The following is a 19,114-nucleotide window of genomic DNA, read 5'->3' as shown; positions in this document are numbered from 1 at the left end:
GAATGGGGAGGAAATACACGGTCGGCATCAGGAGCCATGTGGCCTCTTTCTGTGCTGAGTCCTGAGGGAGTGGGCACTGTCGGAGGGTCAGTGCAGAGGGAGCGGGCACTGTCGGAGGGTCAGTGCTGAGGGAGCGGGCACTGTCGGAGGGTCAGTGCTGAGGGAGTGGGCACTGTCAGAGGGTCAGTGCTGAGGGAGTGGGCACTGTCAGAGGGTCAGTGCTGAGGAAGCGGGCACTGTCGGGCGGTCAGTGCTGAGGGAGCGGGCACTGTCAGAGGGTCAGTGCTGAGGGAGCGGGCACTGTCGGAGGGTCAGTGCTGAGGGAGTGGGCACTGTCAGAAGGTCAGTGCTGAGGGAGCGCCGCACTGTCGGAGGGTCAGTGCTGAGGGAGTGGGCACTGTCGGAGGGTCAGTGCTGAGGGAGCACTGCACTGTCGGAGGGTCAGTGCTGAGGGAGTGGGCACTGTCGGAGGGTCAGTGCTGAGGGAGTTTCGCACTGTCGGAGGGTCAGTGCTGAGGGAGTTTCGCACTGTCAGAGGGTCAGTGCTGAGGGAGCACTGCACTGTCGGAGGGTCAGTGCTGAGGGAGCGCCGCACTGTCAGAGGGTCAGTGCCGAGGGAGCACTTCACTGTCGGAGGGTCAGCGCTGAGGGAGTGGGCACTGTCGGAGGGTCAGTGCTGAGGGAGCACTGCACTGTTGGAGGATCAGTGCTGAGGGAGTGCCGCGCTGTCAGAGGGTCAGTGCTGAGGAAGTGGGCACTGTCGGAGGGTCAGTGCTGAGGGAGCGGGCACTGTCGGAGGGTCAGTGCTGAGGGAGCGGGCACTGTCGGAGGGTCAGTGCTGAGGGAGCGCCGCACTGTCGGAGGGTCATTGCTGAGGGAGTGCCGCGCTGTCAGAGGGTCAGTGCTGAGGAAGTGGGCACTGTCGGAGGGTCAGTGCTGAGGGAGTGGGCACTGTCGGAGGGTCAGTGCTGAGGGAGCGGGCACTGTCAGAGGGTTAGTGCTGAGGGAGGGTATCCATGAGGTGCCGTGGGCCATCAACAGCAGCAGGATTGTACTCCAGCACAATGTGTAACCTCAAGGCCTGGCAAATCCCCCACTCAACCATTACCATCAAGCCAGGGCATCAACTCTGGTTCAATGGAGAGTGCAGGAGGGAAGGCCAGGAGCAGCACCAGGAATACTCCCCACTTGCCTGGATGGGGGCAGCCCCAAAAACACTCAAGGAGCTTGACCCCATCCAGGGCAAAGCAGCCGCTTGATTGGCACCACATCCTCACACATCCCACTCCTCCCACCCCCGACACTCAGTAACAGCAGTGTGTACCATCTACAAGGGGCACTGCAGAGACTCACCAAAGATCCTCAGGCAGCACCTTCCAAACCCATGACCACTTCCATCTAGAAGGACAAGGGCAGCAGATACATGGGGACACCAGCCCCTGCAAGTTCCCCTCCAAACCACTCACCATCCTGACTTGGGAATATATTGCCGTTCCTTCACTGTCGCTGGGTTAAAACCCTAGAATTCCCTCCCTCAGCGCATTGTGGGTCAACCCACAGCAGGAGGACTGCAGCAGGTCAGGGAGGCAGCTCACCCCCATCTTCTCAAGGGGGCAACTAGGGATGGGACTGAAATGCTGGACCCAGCCAGCAACACCCACATCCCAGAGGAGGGAATAAAGTGTTTGCACAATTCCTGATGTTAAACCCGTATAACATTTACCACCAAGAGTGAGTTCTCGCTGAGACATCTTGAAGTTTATTAACAACACTAACTAATTACACAGTATGAGATCCCAGACTGGCTTCTCTGCTTAGCGATGTTAATGCTTTATATTCAGTGACTGTAACACTGCACACTGCATTGAGCGTGTGGCACAACATTATGAGGGCGCAATCTGTACTTTTACGCTGAAACATCACCGTGATTTCACCCGACTGCCTTCGCGTTGCACTGCCTTTCCCGTCTGGAATTATTGCAGTGACCAACAGTCGCTCTCCAGAATATCGTTAGGTTCAGAGCCACAGCTTTGTGAAACGTTTGATATTTCAGAGCATCACCGATGACCCATGGTCTGGTCGGATGGTGGATTTGAGGCCTAGGCTATTTTGTTCAGGAACTTCTCCTTCTCGAGGAGTTCTGGGAATGAGGAAGCCAGCTTGGGCCCAGTGTGGCAGAGGAAAATCCTTACTGATCTAACTAGAAGAGCCCATTCCAGCTCCTGAGGCTGAGTGCACTTGCAACTAGCTCCGGGTTACAGTTATATGACCAACATTGTTCTGGGGACTGTGAGAGTGGTCAGATTTTGGATCTCAGCTCTTTGACATTCTCAGCTGTCCTGCTAACAACATGGCTGTTTCATTTGCTCTCTCCGGGATGCGGGCATCTCTCGCTGGCCAGCAGTTATTGACCGTCCCCACAGGAAATGGTGTTCAGCAGCTACCCCAATCTATTTGCACTCTGTTTAAACCAAAAGATGTAGAAACAGGAGTAGGCCATTCGCCCCCTCAACTCTGCTGTGCCATCCAACAGGAACATGTCTGACCCAGTATTCCTCACATCTGCTTTCCCACCCCTTCCCTGTAATCCTTAATCCCAGGATGATCAAGCATCTGTCTACCTCGGCCTAAAGTATACACAGGGACTGTGCCCTCACAGCTCAATTCACAACCCTCAGAGAGAAGAAATGCCTCCTCATCTCAGTCTTAAATTGGTGCCCCTTTATTCTGAGACTATGCTCCCTGCTCTTGGCTTTCCCATGAGGGGAAACATCCTCTCAGCATTGACCCTGTAAAGCCCCTTAAGAATCCAATATGTTTTAATGAGATCAGCTCTCATTCTCCTAAATTCCAGGGAGTACAGTCCCAGCCTGTTTAGTCTTTGCACATAAGACATTCCCTCTGCACCGGAGATCATCCCAGTGAACCTTCTCCGAACTGCTTCCAATGAAATGATATCTGTCCTTAAACAATGGGACCAAAACTGCTCTCAGTATTCCAGATGTGGTCTCCCCAGCGCCTCGTACAGTTACTGTAAGGATTCCCTCCTCTTGTACGCCAACCCCCTTGAAATAAGGGTAGTGTTCCATTAGCCCTTCCTGATTACCTGCTGTACCTGGGTGCTAGCTTTCTGTGTTTTATGTGCACGCCCCCGCAAGCCCCTTTGTGTTTCAGCTTTCTGCAGTTTCTACACATTTAAATAATACTCTTATCTTTTATTTTCCCTTTCAAGAGGAACTCCTGATTATGAAAGCTGCGTATGTTTTGGCTGTTTGGCGTGCTCTATATGGCTACCGTTTATTGCGTGCCTTTAATCTTCAGTGCTGCACCTCCTGGACCATGCCATCGCACTATTGTCAGCTGGAGACAGTGTGTTCCTAACACTAGATCACTGACTGATCTATTGTCTCTCCTTGCCTCTTCTACCAAAATGCATTACATCATATTCCTCTGCATTGAAACTCATTCGCCTGGGGTCTAAACATTTAACCAACTTGTCAATGTTCCTCCAAGATCACTCAGTATCGTCCTCACAATTCACTTTTCTCCTTAGTTTCATATCACCTGCAATGTAGAGATATTACCCTCAATGCCCAAATTGTTCATACAACTCAGAAAAAGTAGGATCCCAACACTGAACCCTGGGCAACATCAACTTCAACTCATCTCCCATCTGGTTCTGAAGAAGCGTCACTGGACCTGAAATGTTAACTCTGCTTCCTTTCTATAGATGCTGCCAGACCTGCTGAGTTTTTCCAGCAATTGCTGTTTTTGTCTCTGATTTACAGTATCTGCATCATTGCTTTTTTTTTGTCCAACCCAAGAAATGCCCATCTATACCCGCCCTCTGTTTCCTTTCTCTTTGCCAACTTCTAATCCATGCTGCCGAGGACCCATCAATCCCAAATATTTCTAACTTGCTGACCAAGCTGCCAGACAAAATGCTTTGTGAAAGTCCAAATGCACAACCCACGCCCACTACTTGTGTTACCTCATCAAAGAACTCAATTAAATTTGTCAGACATGACCTGCCCTCGCTAAAGCCATGATGTTATATTTTTTGCTACTCCGGTGTTCTGGCCTCCAGCAGCTTTCTCACTGCTGAGAAGTCAGCAGTTTCCTGGGTTATCCTTTGCCCTGTCCTTAAACAATGGTGTCACATTTACAATCCTCAGGGATTAATATTATGCTTGGCAAGGCCTGGCAGAAAATTTCTGTCAACAGCTCTGTGATGTGCTCCCTTACCTCTCTCAGCAATCTAGGACGCATCCCATCTGGGCCTGGCAATTTCTCGACCTGGAGTGCTGCCCCTTTTCTTTATCTGTCACTATACTGCTCAGTTCCTCAGCACCCACATCTTCAACTGGGCCATTCTCACCTTCTTCCAACTGGGTAAAGATGGGAGCAAGGCATTTATTTACTACTACCCAGCACTCCCTTAGCTTCAGTGAGCTGCTTAGCCTGCTTGTTCCTTATGGGCCCCACTCTATCCTTCAGAAATCTTTTACTGCTAATCTGATTGAAGAACATTTTACTGTGATAATGGGAGCTGCAGATGCTGGAGAATCCAAGATAATAAAATGTGAAGCTGGATGAACACAGCAGGCCAAGCAGCATCTCAGGAGCACAAAAGCTGACGTTTCGGCCCTAGGCCCGCTCTCTGATGAAGCTTTTGTGCTCCTGAGATGCTGCTTGGCCTGCTGTGTTCATACAGCTCCACACTTTGTTATCGAAGAACATTTTACTGTTTGTTTTAGCATAGCCTGCCATCATTTCCTCATGCCTCCTCTTAGCTTTCCCGTTGTGTCTCAGTATATCCTGAAGCTGCATTAACTCTCAATATTTTGGTTTGATTTGATTTATTACTGTCAAGTTGCACAGAACATAGAACATAGAACATTACAGCACAGTACAGGCCCTTTGGCCCTCGATGTTGTGCTGACCTGTCATACCGATCTCAAGCCCTTCTAACCTACACTATTCCATGTACGTCCATATGCTTGTCCAATGACGACTTAAATGTACCTAAAGTTGGCGAATCTGCTACCGTTGCAGGCAAAACGTTCCATTCCCTTACTACTCTCTGAGTAAAGAAACTACCTCTGACATCTGCCCTATATCTTTCACCCCTCAATTTAAAGCTATGCCCCCTCGTGCTCGCCGTCACCATCCTAGGAAAAAGGCTCTCCCTATCCACCCTATCTAACCCTCTGATTATTTTATATGTTTCAATTAAGTCACCTCTCAACCTTCTTCTCTCTAATGAAAACAGCCTCAAGTCCCTCAGCCTTTCCTCATAAGACCTTCCCTCCATACCAGGCAACATCCTAGTAAATCTCCTCTGCACCCTTTCCAAAACTTCCACATCCTTCTTATAATGCGGTGACCAGAACTGTACACAATACTCCAAGTGCGGCCGCACCAGAGTTTTGTACAGCTTCACCATAACCTCTTGGTTCCGGAACTCGATCCCTCTATTAATAAAAGCTAAAACACTGTATGCCTTCTTAACAGCCCTGTCAACCTGGGTGGCAACTTTCAAGGATCTGTGTACATGGACACCGAGATCTCTCTGCTCATCTACACTACCAAGAATCTTACCATTAGCCCAGTACTTTGCCTTCTGCTTACTCCTACCAAAGAGCATCACCTCACACGCTGAGTTACAGTGAAAAGAGTTGCCTGAGCTGCTTTACAGGCCGATCATACCATACGCAGTGTATCAGGGTAGCAAGAACAGAAATGTGCAGGGAACAGCGTTACTCCTGCTGAGAAGTAACATTTGCGAGGTCTGTCCATAAATCTGACAACAGCAGGGGGGAAGCTGTTCTTAAATCAGTTGGTACATGTTTTCAAGCCTTTGTACCTTCTGCCCAATGGAAGAGGGTGGAAGAGAGTGTAACTGGGGTGGGAGGCTTCCTCAGTGATGCTTGCTGCTTTCCCAATACAGTGGGAAGTGTAGGCAGAGTTAATGGTAGGAGAGCCGGTTTATGTGATGGACGGGTCTATGTTCACACTCTCTGTAATTTCTTATGGTCCTGGTCAGGGCAGTTGCCCCACCAAGCTCTGAAACGTTCTGATTGATCCTGTTTTCTACGGTGCATCTACAAAAGAATCTTTATGGTCATAGTGAATTTCCTTCGCCTCCTGAATACTTCTGCTGCCTTCCCTCTCTTAGCGTAGCCTGCCTTTTGTTGTCATGTTGAAGCTCAAGCATCGGGGCCTCGTCCCTTCTTTTATGAGGTCATTTTCCTCCAAATAGTAATGAGTCTTGTCCTGAATTTTATCTCACACATTGACCTGACAGGCATCGAGCAGTGCTCGCTGGGATGTCTTAATTCGGGTGTAACATTTGCATAGCTCTAGCATGGCCTAACGTCCAAGTGGGATTGGGAATGTGTACCGGAGTGACCTCAATTTTTACTTTCTATGGGAATCTAGTGTGCATTCCACCTGGAGCAGTGACGTCTCTGAGGATCGGCAGCCCTCGTTTTACTCTGTTCGACATCTCCGTGACATGACATTCCCAGGCCGTAGGTGTCATTCCCCACTCCACGGCACATTGATGTAAAACACTTGTAAAACGATGTAAACAAAAATGCTGGGGATCACAGTGGGTCAGACAGCACCCAGGGAGAGAGAGAGAGCAAGCTAACATTTTGACTCCTAATCGAAGCTGAAGCAAAGCTCTGATGAAAAGCCTCTGGTCTCGAAGCGTTAGCTTGCTCTCTCCCCCATTGGATGCTGTCGGACCCGCTGTCATCTCTAGTATTTGTGTTTTCAGTACAGATTCCAGCTTCTACTCATAAAGCCGTGAGCTCTCCCTCAACAATGAGATTCCTCTTTTATTCTTCAATTAACCCCACTCTTCCCCTGAATCCCCACTGCTATTTTTCTGGTAATTTATGACATTCGCGCGCCCTCTTCAATGACCCTCACTTGGGTGTCTTGTTATCCTCTCATTTCCATGACACTGCGATGTGGCGAAGTCTGATGTTGGCGCTCAATGAGGATGAGAGTGGGTGCTGTTGGAGTGCTAGGTCACTCAGAAGCGATGGGTCGCCAATCACAGATTTAGCAGGTAGATACCAAACATCTGATGTCCTTTATCTCCAATGTTGCAGTTCTTGTTAGTTTTGCAAATATCTGCTTGATGGTTAAGGTGTCTCACTCGACAGTGCTTAGTTCCATGAATTAAAAGTTAACAGCGGAAAATGGGATAAACCCAACTGGCTGTTGTCTACATGGATTTAGTGAGGCATTTGACAAGGACCCCACATGGCAGACTGGTCAAAAATGTAAAAGCCCATGGGATACAGGGTAATTCGTCAAATTGGATCCAAAATTGGCTTAGTTACAGGAAACAAAAGGTAATGTTTAATGGCTGCTGTTGCGAATGGAAGGCAGTTTCAGGTGATGCTCCACAGGGCTCAGTGTTGGGACCTCCTGCCGTTTATTTTATACATTAATAGTTTGGACTTGAATGTGGAAGGCACACTTGGGAAATTTGCTGATGACTGTGTAGTGGATAGTGCAGAGGAAAGCTCTAAGTCCAAAATGATACAGAAGAGTTGATAGAGCAGACAGGAAAGTGGCAGATGAAATTAAACTCTGATAAGTGTGAACTAATGCATTTAGGAAGGTCAACCAGTAACAGGCAAAACACTATAAATGGAAGTATACTGAGACGGGTAGATGAAGTGAGAAATCCTGGTGTGCAAACATATAGGTCCCTAAAGGTATCATCTCAAGTAGATTAGGTTGGAAAGACATATGGAGTGCTGTCCTTCATTGGCAGAAGTATGAAATACAAAGGTAGGGATATAATGATGAAACTGTAAATAACATTGGTGAGCGCACAGCTAGAGTATTGTGTACAGTTCTGGTCACCGCATTATAGAAAGGACATAATTGCTCCAGAAAGAGGGCAGAGAAGAGTTACTAGAATGTTGCCAGAGCTGGAGAATTGTAGCTACGGGGAGAGATTGGAAAGGTTGGAGTTGCTTTCCTTGGATCAGGGAATGCTGAGGGATGACATGATTGTGGTAGACAAAATTGTGAGGGGTAGAGACAGAGTAGACAGGACTCCCAAACTTACCCTTGGCAGAGAGCTCAAAAACTAGGCATTGTAGATTCCAGCGAAGGGGCAGAAAATGTAGAGGGGATGTGAGAAAGAAAAGCTTTCTTTACGCACAAACAAATGACAATTTAGATAATTTCCCAGGTCTTTTTTAACAGAATTAGAATACTGGCAGTGTGCTGCGGAAACACCAGGAGGAGAACTGGTATCTATAACTTGTAATAATGACAGTGCAGAGAGATTCACAGGGAAATCCTAAAGGTCAGGCTAAGGGCAGCCTGGAGCAGGCTACATTGTAATGGAGACGGATGGAGGTCAAGAAGATTCTCTGGTTTCGATTTGTCTGGGGGTGCGTTCGCTGGGGAGAATTGTTGCAATGTGGAGTTGAGGAAGTGCTGAAGTTTCACTTGTGCCGCGATTCGCTGACCTGAGGGGGTTCAGGCTCAAGATCTCCCTGGAAGCCTTTGCGAGGCTTCTGTATTTCTACAGTGCCTGTAGTTTCTGCATTTCTACATTGCACACCTCACCGTTTGCTCACCCCTCCCTCTGCCTGGTCACCTGTTGCAGGTTAGTCAAGTGAGGAAAAACAAGGATTTTAAACCTTTGAATTACGTTCTAGAACATTCCAGCGGCACAGGTCAGCCGAGAGCGAGTCGGCTCTGAAAGCATCATCTTTCATTTCAGATAATGAAATGTGAGGCTGGATGAACACAGCCGTCCCAGCAGCATCTCAGGAGCACAAAAGCTGACGTTTCGGGCCTAGATCCTTCATCAGAGAGGCTCACTGATGAAGGGTCTAGGCCCGAAACGTCAGCTTTTGTGCTCCTGAGATGCTGCTGGGCCTGCTGTGTCCATCCAGCCTCACATTTCATTATCTTGGATTTTCCAGCATCTGCAGTTCCCATTATCACATCTTTCATCTCACTCCACATTTCAGCTCAACTAAATGAGAGTCAAGCTTCTTCGGATTTATGTCAGATTTTTTGAAAAACTCTTTGTTTGCAATGTTCTCGATAACTACTGGGCCAAACGGTTAAATATAATGAAAGAAGGGGAAATATGTTGCTATGTCCCCTAGGGACATGGGTTAAAATTAAACACAGATGTTTGAAAATATTTCTATGCCAAATGAGAGGGGAGTCAATGTGGAGAATTATTTCCCTGTAATTATAAGCTCATCTATGAAGCGCCCTGTTGTTTTTGGACTGTGGACTTAAAAGTGGGAAAACGTTTTGCTCTAAACCATGGACTTTCTGAAGAAGGGTCTAGGCCAGCTTCACACTTTATCTCGGATTCTCCAGCATCTGCAGTCCCCGTTATCACTGAGGAAGGTTTTGAGGAAAATGAGTTGTATGTTGTATTTACAAGGTGTATTCAGGCTGTAGGGAAGGATGTTGGTCACTTTGACAGTGTGGGTGTGTGTACGGATCTTTCAGCTGGGACCAGCTTCAGGAGCACTGAGCAAAGTAACAGCGTCTGAGCTGACTCCTGAAGGGGCAGCTCCTGCTTTGTGTTTGGACAATCTGCGGGAATCTCCAGCCTCTCGTTACACCCCATCCTGTGAGAGGAAAACTAAAAGAACATTCTGAGCAGCTAGACACTCTCTCTCTCTACTCACACGCTCTCTCTCTCGCTCTCTCTAAATTCCCTTTTTCAAATGAATGGGGGAAATACCACCTCCAGAGGTAAATCCTGAATAAAATGTTGAGAAACACCCCAGCTCCTGCTCAGGGAATGTTATGGAGCTGGAAGGGAGCCGCTCCCTGTATCCGGACTGGGGCCAGACCTGTGTCTCACTAATCTCAGGGGTTCTCTTAGTTCCCCACCCATTACACTGAGCTCTGGCTTGTCTTTCTGAGTGTCTCCCTGCGAAAGGGGCCGTTTCTAAAAGGCATGGGGTCACTGAAAGAGAGTTAGGAATTAGTAACTTGTGTTTTGTGATTGTTTTTAATCAATCAGTTTGCAATAAATAAATGCCTCCCCGTTAAGCTCAGAAATCTGACATGTGATTTCTTTTAACCCGGGATCATCAGTCAGGAAAATATCAAACTTTGGGCGATTTGATGGACGTTTTTCCCGTTCGGGAATGACTCTGGGTCCAGTGGGGTTTGGGTTCCCACACACAGGCCCCAGTCAGCCCTGACTAAAGATAATGAGTTTCAGGTCAGGTTGGGAAAGGCTGTGAAATGGAGCAGAGTGAAACACACAACCATTACCCTGTGTCGATCACGTCCTGGGGGGGGCACCGAGAAGCTGGAAGAGGCAACAAACACAACAGGGAACACAACAGGGAACGATCCTGTCCCCGTCAATACCCCCCCCCCCCAGGACAGGGACATGGACCCCGTCCCCATCAGACCCTCCCAGGACAGGGACATGGACCCCGTCCCCATCAACCCCTCCCAGGGCAGGGACATGGACCCCGTCCCCATCAACCCCTCCCAGGGCAGGGACATGGACCCCGTCCCCATCAACCCCTCCCAGGGCAGGGACATGGACCGCGTCTCCATCAAACCCTCCCAGGACAGGGACATGGACCCCGTCCCCATCTAACCCTCCCAGGGCAGGGACATGGACCGCGTCTCCATCAAACCCTCCCAGGACAGGGACATGGATCCCGTCCCCATCAAACGCTGATGTGCGAGTATTGTGGGGGTATAGTTAGGGCTGTGTGTGAACTGTCTGGGCTACACTGTGTGAGAGATTTGGGGGGTGTAGATGGGGTTTAGTGTCTATGGTCTGGGGTACACTGTGTGAGAGATTTGGGGGGGGTGTGTAGATGGGGTTTAGTGTCTATGGTCTGGGGTACACCGTGTGAGAGATTTGGGGGGGGTGTGTAGATGGGGTTTAGTGTCTATGGTCTGGGGTACACTGTGTGAGAGATTTGGGGGGTGTGTAGATGGGGTTGAGCGTCTATGGCCTGGGGTACACTGTGTGAGAGATTTGGGGGTGGTGTAGACGGGGTTGAGCGTCTATGGCCTGGGGCACACTGTGTGAGAGATTTGGGGGGGGTGTAGATGGGGTTTAGTGTCTATGGTCTGGGGTACACTGTGTGAGAGATTTGGGGGGGGTGTGTAGATGGGGTTTAGTGTCTATGGCCTGGGGTACACTGTGTGAGAGATTTGGGGGGTTTGTAGATGGGGTTTAGTGTCTATGGTCTGGGGTACACTGTGTGAGAGATTTGGGGGGGGGGTGTAGATGGGGTTTAGTGTCTATGGCCTGGGGTACACTGTGTGAGAGATTTGGGGGGTGTGTAGATGGGGTTTAGTGTCTATGGTTTGGGGTACACTGTGTGAGAGATTTGGGGGGGGTGTGTAGATGGGGTTTAGTGTCTATGGTCTGGGGCACACTGTGTGAGAGATTTGGGGGTGTGTAGATGGGGTTGAGCGTCTATGGCCTGAGGTACACTGTGTGAGAGATTTGGGGGGTGTGTAGATGGGGTTGAGCATCTATGGCCTGGGGTACACTGTGTGAGAGATTTGGGGGGCTGTAGATGGGGTTTAGTGTCTATGGTCTGGGGTAAACTGTGTGAGAGATTTGGGGGGGGTGTAGATGGGGTTTAGTGTCTACAGCCTGGGGTACACTGTGTGAGAGATTTGGGGGGGGTGTGTAGATGGGGTTTAGTGTCTATGGTCTGGGGTACACTGTGTGAGAGATTTGGGGGATGTGTAGATGGGGTTTAGTGTCTATGGTTTGGGGTACACTGTGTGAGAGATTTGGGGGGGTGTGTAGATGGGGTTTAGTGTCTATGGTCTGGGGTACACTGTGAGAGATTTGGGGGGTGTGTAGATGGGGTTGAGCGTCTATGGCCTGGGGTACACTGTGTGAGAGATTTGGGGGGGGTGTAGATGGGGTTTAGCGTCTATGGCCTGGGGCACACTGTGTGAGAGATTTGGGGGGTGTGTAGATGGGGTTTAGTGTCTATGGCCTAGGGTACACTGTGTGAGAGATTTGGGGGGTGTGTAGATGGGGTTTAGTGTCTATGGTCTGGGGTACACTGTGTGAGAGATTTGGGGGGGGGTGTAGATGGGGTTTAGTGTCTATGGCCTGGGGTACACTGTGTGAGAGATTTGGGGGGGTGTAGATGTGGTTTAGTGTCTATGGTCTGGGGTACACTGTGTGAGAGATTTGGGGGGGGGTGTAGATGGGGTTTAGTGTCTATGGTTTGGGGTACACTGTGTGAGAGATTTGGGGGGGGTGTAGATGGGGTTTAGTGTCTATGGTCTGGGGTACACTGTGTGAGAGATTGGGGGGGGTGTAGATGGGGTTTAGTGTCTACAGCCTGGGGTACACTGTGTGAGAGATTTGGGGGGGGTGTGTAGATGGGGTTTAGTGTCTATGGTCTGGGGTACACTGTGTGAGAGATTTGGGGGGTGTGTAGATGGGGTTTAGTGTCTATGGTTTGGGGTACACTGTGTGAGAGATTTGGGGGGGTGTGTAGATGGGGTTTAGTGTCTATGGTCTGGGGTACACTGTGAGAGATTTGGGGGGTGTGTAGATGGGGTTGAGCGTCTATGGCCTGGGGTACACTGTGTGAGAGATTTGGGGGGGGGTGTAGATGGGGTTTAGCGTCTATGGCCTGGGGCACACTGTGTGAGAGATTTGGGGGGTGTGTAGATGGGGTTTAGTGTCTATGGCCTGGGGTACACTGTGTGAGAGATTTGGGGGGTGTGTAGATGGGGTTTAGTGTCTATGGCCTGGGGTACACTGTGTGAGAGATTTGGGGGGGTGTAGATGTGGTTTAGTGTCTATGGTCTGGGGTACACTGTGTGAGAGATTTGGGGGGGGGTGTAGATGGGGTTTAGTGTCTATGGTTTGGGGTACACTGTGTGAGAGATTGGGGGGGGTGTAGATGGGGTTTAGTGTCTATGGCCTGGGGTACACTGTGTGAGAGATTTGGGGGGTGTGTAGATGGGGTTTAGTGTCTATGGCCTGGGGTACACTGTGTGAGAGATTTGGGGGGTGTGTAGATGGGGTTGAGCGTCTATGGCCTGGGGCACACTGTGTGAGAGATTTGGGGGGTGTGTAGATGGGGTTTAGTGTCTATGGTCTGGGGTACACTGTGTGAGAGATTTGGGGGGTGTGTAGATGGGGTTTAGTGTCTATGGCCTGGGGTACACTGTGTGAGAGATTTGGGGGGGGTGTGTAGATGGGGTTTAGTGTCTATGGCCTGGGGTACACTGTGTGAGAGATTTGGGGGTGTGTAGAATGGGTTTAGTGTCTATGGTCTGGGGTACACTGTGTGAGAGATTTGGGGGATGTGTAGATGGGGTTTAGTGTCTATGGTCTGGGGTACACTGTGTGAGAGATTTGGCGGGGGGGTGGTGTCAGGGCGAGGATGGAGTGCGGGGGTTTATTTGAAGAGAAAGGAGCTGCCTGTCTCTGGCAGACAGTGCTGATAGGAAATCTCCGCTCTGTCAGGCCAGCGCAGTGACAGTGAACACCCCCTGCCCCCAGGACCGTGTCTGTGACTGGCCGTAACTGGAGCGGCCTGTTGGTCTTTTCAATGCGACTGTATCTGCTGCTTTCCCACAGCCGGTCACTCGGGCTTTTTCGTGGCCAGCAGCTGGGACTGGGAGCTCGACAGGAATTAATCCTGCGGGTCCCGTGTGTTCCAGCAGCCGCACTGTGGGAGAGTCTGCGCATACGTGTAGACACAAACTCAGCCTGTGTATATATACACACACACACAAACTCAGCCTGTGTATATATACACACACACACACACACACAAACTCAGCCTGTGTATATATACACACACAAACTCAGCCTGTGTATATATACACACACACACACACACACACACAGGCGTGCGTGTGATTGTCTCAGGTGAAAACAAACCTTCCCCAATAACTCTGTGACCTTGCTAACAATAACAAGCCACCAAGGGGAGAACAGAGGCCGTGTTTAGCCAGAGACAGTAGGAACTGCAGATGCTGGAGAATCTGAGATAACAAGGTGTAGAGCTGGATGGACACAGCAGGACAAGCAGCATCAGAGGGACAGGGAAGCTGACGTTTCGGGTCTCCTCTATCCATCTTCTATCCGCCTCCCCCTCTCTCCCTATTTATTTCAGGATCCGCCTTCCCCTCCTCCATTTCTGAAGAAGGGTCTAGACCCGAAACGTCAGCTTCCCTGCTCCCCTGATGCTGCTTGGCCTGCTGTGTCCATCCAGCCCCACTCCGTGCTTAGCCAGGCGGGCGCTCTGTGAGCTGACCCTGAGGATGTTGAGTGTCTGGCAGGAATACTGGACTCAGCATTCCGGACATTTACACGTTTCTGGGTACAATGACTTCTCTGGCAGCCGCTCGGTGATTTGTAATTCTTCTGTCTGGAGCACAGTGACATGTTGTTGACCTCGGTTGGGGTTTTATTTGCGCCAGGAGTCCCGAGACAAAGACGCTGTCAGGAAAACGGGCTGTAAAATCGCTGCGACGGTACTGAGCCCCGAGCTACAATCGGGCAGCGTGGGCCAGAACCTGCGGCAGAGGCTTCCATTACAAAGTCGCTTCTGTTTTACAATTTGGAATACAAACAACCAACAAATCTAGAGTTGGGGAGCGAAGCTTTTTGAATCTGGGACAGTTTATTTTCACGTTTCGGAGTAGCCAGTAAATGGGGATTCGTCATGTCAGTATTCCAAAGCCAACAGCATTAATAATTTCTCATCTCCAACTAAAACATTGCTCCAAACCTACCTTCACTTCAAAACCTGAAAAACAAACTCCACGGATAGGCCATTATTCCTCTGTGGCTCGTCCACTCCTCAGTAAAATTATATCTGAGCTGTCGAAATGCTCAACACAGTCTCCTCACACTACCCCTCAACTCCCTCCCTGCCAAGAACATACCTCATCGAAACAGACATTTACTCACTGACAGCCCTGCCTGCTCTCTCAGCAAAGGAACTGTACACATTAACCCACTCACGCCACAATATTCTCCCCCCACCCAGCTCCTAGGGCCCAGCGCTGACCCCCCTCAGCTCCTACAGCCCAGCACTGACACCCCCTCAGCTCCTATAGCCCAGCACTGAACCCCCTCAGCTCCTACAGCACAGTACTGACCCCCCTCAGCTCCTACAGCCCAGCACTGACACCCCCTCAGCTCCTACAGCCCAGCACTGACACCCCCTCAGCTCCTACAGCACAGCACTGACTCCCCTCAGCTCCTACAGCCCAGCACTGACCCCGCTTAGGTCCTACAGCCAAGCACTGACCCCCCCCTCAGCTCCTACAGCCCAACACTGACCCCCCCTCAGCTCCTATAGCCGAGCACTGACCCCCGCCCCAACAGCTCCTATAGCCCAGCACTGACACCCCCCTCAGCTCCTATAGCCCAGCACTGACCCCCCCCCCCCTCAGCTCCTACAGCCCAGCACTGACCCCGCTTAGGTCCTATAGCCCAGCACTGACCCGCTTCAGCTCCTGTAGCCCAGCACTGACCCCCCTCAGCTCCTACAGCACAGTACTGACACCCCTCAGCTCCTGTAGCCCAGCACTGACCCCCCCTCAGCTCCTACAGCACAGCACCGACCCCCCTCAGCTCCTATAGCCCAGCACTGACCCCCCTCAGCTCCAACAGCACAGTACTGACCTCCCTCAACTCCTATAGCCCAGCACTGACCCCCCTCAGCTCCTTCAGCCCAACACTGACCCCCCACTCTGCTCCTATAGCCCAGCACTGACCCCCCTCAGCTCCTATAGCCCAGCACTGACCCCCCCTCAGCTCCTACAGCACAGTACTGACCCCCCTCAGCTCCTACAGCCCAGCACTGACACCCCCTCAGCTCCTACAGCACAGCACTGACCCCCCTCAGCTCCTACAGCCCAGTACTGACCCCGCTTAGGTCCTACAGCCCAGCACTGACCCCCCCCCTCAGCTCCTACAGCCCAGCACTGACCCCGCTTACGTCCTATAGCCCAGCACTGACCCGCTTCAGCTCCTGTAGCCCAGCACTGACCCCCCTCAGCTCCTACAGCACAGTACTGACCCCCCCACCCCAGCTCCTACAGCCCAGCACTGACACCCCCTCAGCTCCTATAGCCCAGCACTGAACCCCCTCAGCTCCTACAGCACAGTACTGACCCCCCTCAGCTCCTACAGCCCAGCACTGACACCCCCTCAGCTCCTACAGCCCAGCACTGACACCCCCTCAGCTCCTACAGCACAGCACTGACTCCCCTCAGCTCCTACAGCCCAGCACTGACCCCGCTTAGGTCCTACAGCCAAGCACTGACCCCCCCCTCAGCTCCTACAGCCCAACACTGACCCCCCCTCAGCTCCTATAGCCGAGCACTGACCCCCGCCCCAACAGCTCCTATAGCCCAGCACTGACCCCCCCCTCAGCTCCTATAGCCCAGCACTGACCCCCCCCCCCCCCCCCCTCAGCTCCTACAGCCCAGCACTGACCCCGCTTAGGTCCTATAGCCCAGCACTGACCCGCTTCAGCTCCTGTAGCCCAGCACTGACCCCCCTCAGCTCCTACAGCACAGTACTGACACCCCTCAGCTCCTGTAGCCCAGCACTGACCCCCCCTCAGCTCCTACAGCACAGCACCGACCCCCCTCAGCTCCCATAGCCCAGCACTGACCCCCCTCAGCTCCAACAGCACAGTACTGACCTCTCTCAACTCCTATAGCCCAGCACTGACCCCCCTCAGCTCCTTCAGCCCAACACTGACCCCCCACTCTGCTCCTATAGCCCAACACTGACCCCCCACTCTGCTCCTATAGCCCAGCACTGACCCCCCTCAGCTCCTATAGCCCAGCACTGACCCCCCCTCAGCTCCTACAGCACAGTACTGACCCCCCTCAGCTCCTACAGCCCAGCACTGACACCCCCTCAGCTCCTACAGCACAGCACTGACCCCCCTCAGCTCCTACAGCCCAGTACTGACCCCGCTTAGGTCCTACAGCCCAGCACTGACCCCCCCCCCTCAGCTCCTACAGCCCAGCACTGACCCCCCCCCTCAGCTCCTACAGCCCAGCACTGACCCCGCTTACGTCCTATAGCCCAGCACTGACCCGCTTCAGCTCCTGTAGCCCAGCACTGACCCCCCTCAGCTCCTACAGCACAGCACTGACCCCCCTCAGCTCCTACAGCCCAGTACTGACCCCCCCCACCCCAGCTCCTATAGCCCAGCGCTGACACTGCCCCCCCAGCTCAGCAACTCTAACCCAGGAATGGAGGATATTTACGGGAATATGTCTGGGGAAGTTACTTGGGTGGTAGTGAGGGATGAGAAAGGGAGGGATGCCTGATTGCAACTGTACCCTCGGCTGCACAGTAGTGAGCAGGAATTTGAGAAACGAATTTGTGAGGGGATCTCAGTTCTCTGTAATTCAGTGTGTGGATGAACATACGAGAGAAGGTGCAAAACATAAACTTCTCTCAGGAAACTGATGTGTCCCTTTTGGGGCCAGTGACCATAATTCCCTTAGTTTGCAAATAGTGACGGAAAAGGATAGACCTGATCTAAAGTTCGAAATTAGAGGAAGGCCCATTTTTATGGTGTTAGGTAAGAACTTTGAAAAGTTGACTGGGAATGATTGTAAGTAAAGGGACGGCTGGAAAATGGGAGGCCTTCAAAAGTGAGATGCCTAGAGTCTGGGTATGTTCCTGTTAGTGTGAAGTGCAAGGCTGGTCGGTGCAGGGAATGCCGCGTGACCAGAGAAATTGAGGTTCTAGTCAAGAATAAGAAGAGGCATTTTTGCGGGAATACACAGCTGGGATCAATTGATTTCCTCATGGAATAAAAGAGCAGTAGGAGTATACTCAAGGCGGGGGGATTCAGGAGGGTAATGAGGGACATAATATAGTTTTGACAAATAGTGTTAAGGAAAAGCAAAGAGATTCTCCAAATACCTTAAGGACAAAAGGGTGAGTCGGGAGAGAACAGGGGCCCCTTAAAGATTAACAAGGCCCTTCTGTGTGAAACTGCAGGAGACGGGGGAGATACTAAAGGAGACCATGAAGTGCGTGTTCATCGCTCCCTGAAAGTGGAGATTCAGGTAGATGGATAGTGAAGGTCGTGTTCGGTCCACTTGCCTTCATTGGCCAGTACGTTGAGTACAGGGGCTGGGAGGGTCATGTTGCGGCTGTACAGGACATTGGTCAGGGCCACTTTCAGAATACTGCGGGCAATCCTGGTCTCCCTGCTACAGGAAGGATGTTGTGAAACTCGGAAGGGCTCAGAAAAGATTTACAGGGATGTTGCCGGGGACTGGAGGGTTTGAGCTGCAGGGAGAGGGTGGATAGACTGGGGCTATTTTCCCCGGAGTGTCGGGGGCTGAGGGGTGACCTTGTAGAGGTTTATAAAACCATGAGGGGCATGGATAGGGTAAATTGTCAGGGTCTTTTTTCCAGGGAGGGGGCGTCCAAAACTAGAGGGGTATAGGTTTAAGGTGAGAGGGGCAAGATTTAAAAGGGACCTAAGAGGTGACGTTTTCACACAGAGGGTGGTGCGTGTGTGGAATGAGCTGCCAGAGGAAGTGGTGGGGGCTGGTACAGTTACAGCATTTAAAAGGCGTCTGGATGGGGACTTGGATAGGAAGGGTTTGGGGGGATAGGGGGCCAAATGCTGGCAAATGAGACTCAATTAATTTAGGATATCTGGTCAGTATGGGTGAGTTTGACCGAAGGGTCTGATTCTGTGTTATACAGATGTAGGACACGCTGACTGACCCCCCCAACACCTCTCCCACCTCAGCACCTTTCACCGAACATATTGAAATAGTGTAAAATTCACATCTTGTGGCACCATTGTTTGAACAGTTATAGCTTTCTGTGTCACACTCTCCTGAAATGGAAATCCTTTGTCCCTGTGTTGAACTGGAGCGTGTCCGCAGAGTTTCCTGCTGAAACCCATTCCTTCCCAGGCCCTGGTCTCAGTCAGACTCCCCTCCCTGCTGCAGGCTGTAAACCAAAGAGCTGTTTTATCTTTCAGATCGGCACTTATTGAGCTCAATGGGAAGCAACGTCCCATAGAGTTCCCGATTGCTTCCTACACTTCCTGCTCTGTCCACACGCCAC

The 19,114-nt window shown here is 51.2% G+C and overlaps 1 protein-coding gene across 1 annotated transcript in view; it reads right to left on the bottom strand.

Annotated features, from left to right (window-relative positions):
• LOC125452332 (equilibrative nucleoside transporter 1-like) overlaps positions 1-14,898 on the bottom strand; it is a 255,065-nt gene extending 240,167 nt beyond the window's left edge. Inside the window, exon 1 of the mRNA XM_059645067.1 lies at positions 14,779-14,898. The gene's annotated coding sequence lies outside the window, so the exon portion shown is untranslated. The remainder of the gene's footprint in view (positions 1-14,778) is intronic.
• Between the last annotated feature and the right edge of the window lie 4,216 nt (positions 14,899-19,114).

This window comes from Stegostoma tigrinum, chromosome 4, assembly GCF_030684315.1.
Source record: "Stegostoma tigrinum isolate sSteTig4 chromosome 4, sSteTig4.hap1, whole genome shotgun sequence".
Classification (NCBI taxonomy): Eukaryota; Metazoa; Chordata; class Chondrichthyes; order Orectolobiformes; family Stegostomatidae; genus Stegostoma; species Stegostoma tigrinum.
Note: the sequence above shows the minus strand (reverse complement) of the source record. Positions and strands in the feature narration are given on the sequence as shown.